Below are 2,169 nucleotides of genomic sequence, written 5' to 3'. Positions count from 1 at the left end.
AACAACCCGACTTGACTCGGCTCGGCTCTGTTTCGGAGTGACCGCGTTTCCACCGGCCCTTCTTGGCTCTGTAGCAGGGTACCGCCTCCTGGTGGGGGTAGGGGGGGTTGTATCGCCCCGCCTACAGGCTCTGTGTGCTGTGCTTCGTTACATGCGACCTAACACGAGTTGTTGCTTTTCTGATACAAAAGAAGAGAGAGYTGAGCTATTTTTACAGCCTGATTGCTATTTTTCTGAGATGTCAAGAAATGTGACAGTGGGAGGAATGCTGCGATGTGGTGAGGAGGAGCTGATATCCACCTTGCAGAGCCAGGAAAGYAGGTGGCTCAGACAGTTCAGGTAAGCTAACTGTCAGGGTCTGTGTTTTTTCCCTTTTTTTATTTCTTATTTTTATTTAGTTTTAGTTTCTATTTTCACTTGTCACTGAAACTGTTACTCCTCGTGAAATCCACTAGATGTCACCCACGTTCTACCCCTGGGAAGCAGCGAGGTCCAACCTGGGCGCACACCTGCAGCTCGTTTAGAGGGCGTGGATCTTGGATATAAGGAGCAGCTCCGCTCCTTCTCATCGCCTGAGTGTTTGCTTACCTTGGTAACAAATTGTTCCAGAGAAAGGCCCTCTGTGGTCTTCGCTGAACTAACTCTTTGTTCTTTCCCTCGTCAGATGATCCAGCTGTCTCCTCGTTGTTGTGGATCACCTACCTCCTGTGTCTTCCCCCGTCGCTGCCGGTGTTACTGGTCAGACGCCACCCCTCGTGTGTTCATCTTTCCCCCCTTCGTGGATCCTTCTCCGGTGGATTCCCCTTCGGAGCGTGCCCGGTCAGGAGCCCCAAGTCTGAACCTCACCGGAGAAAAGATACAAGAACAGGAACCTACGCCGCTACTCCGGCCGTTAATTATCACTGTCCGCTCTCCAACGAGTCATACTCACACATCCCAAGCTGATCACTCCACCCTTCTCAAGTAAGCATTCTCTGATTATTTCTGGACAACAATCTCCTCGCAGTTTCTAACCTCGTGCCTCTCATCGGCAGTAAGACGACCTGGTCCTCCGCTCCAGTATTCTTCCCCTCTCCATTCTTCCCCCAACTTCAATAAATCATAATTGTACTCTCATTCGTCTCCTCTGGTCGTGTTCTTGCATTGTAATGGTGCCGAGTATACATGAGCTAATGTTAGTCAGGGTGTTGCAAATATTTTAAAAATGTCAGAATTAATTCATAATATATTCCAATGTGTTTTCATGTTKGCAAACTGCCGCMGCAGATCATCGTGGTTCTTCCTGCAGCCTTTGGGTTGTAGGACGTCTCATCAGTGTTCGTCTTCCTGCCAGTTGGTGTTTACCTTCAGGATGTTCAGAGACCTTCACCGTTCTGGAGCAGGAATCACATGAGCTCAATATGCTGATGAAACATTTCTGATTAAAAAATGTGTCTGATGTTCTTACAGAGCTGAAGTGAATTAACAGTCTGTTGTTTTTAACTTCTCAATACATTTAATTATGATTCACCTGATGTCCAAGTTATACTGAGAACAAATAAAGCTTTATTCCTTCTAATCTGACTGGTTCCTCTTCCATGTTTTCACATTTTGGACAGATTAAAAGTTTAAACTGTCTTAATTATCACTAAGGTTACAGGTTTTGGACACATTTTCTCACTTTCTTACATTGAAGATTCTGCAGGAACACATAAACAGTGAGTGAATAGAATGATTATGTATGAACTAGAAACTAACAAACATGATTTGTATTTTGGGTTCTTGTTAATAACTGCCCTGATGTCAAAATGTTTGGTTTGCTGAATAATGTATTCAGTTTTGGATGGCTTTATTGGTAATCTACAATGTTAAGTTCAATGAAATATTTATATAATATAATGTTTTCACTCTGGCTAAAGCTCCTCACATTGTGGGAGGATTGTATTAGGACCTTTTTTATAAACTACAGTAAGTACAATAATGTGTGGAGTGAGCAGTAATAARGAGACTTTGTTCACTGAGACACAACTTTTATTTTTCTTTTGTTCGTCTCAACTCTCCATGGAGCTCTGCCATCTCTGCTGGTAGCTGCTTCCTGCTGAAGRAGATCCAGGTGTTCTGACGGTTCTCCATCATGTCAGCCATGTTGCTCTCCTTCTGCTCCCTGGTAATCAGATGTTATAGCTTATA

At 44.1% G+C, this 2,169-nt stretch overlaps 1 long non-coding RNA gene across 1 annotated transcript; it reads left to right on the top strand.

Moving 5' to 3' along the window:
• The first annotated feature begins 6 nt into the window (after nt 1-6).
• On the top strand, nt 7-1,116 carry LOC103480875 (uncharacterized). Its single transcript, XR_536196.2, has 4 exons — nt 7-339; nt 456-592; nt 665-963; nt 1,035-1,116. It is a non-coding gene; the product is annotated as an uncharacterized LOC103480875 (long non-coding RNA).
• Nucleotides 1,117-2,169: the final 1,053 nt, after the last annotated feature.

Source organism: Poecilia reticulata, linkage group LG18, assembly GCF_000633615.1.
Source record: "Poecilia reticulata strain Guanapo linkage group LG18, Guppy_female_1.0+MT, whole genome shotgun sequence".
NCBI lineage: Eukaryota > Metazoa > Chordata > Actinopteri > Cyprinodontiformes > Poeciliidae > Poecilia > Poecilia reticulata.
Note: the sequence above shows the minus strand (reverse complement) of the source record. Positions and strands in the feature narration are given on the sequence as shown.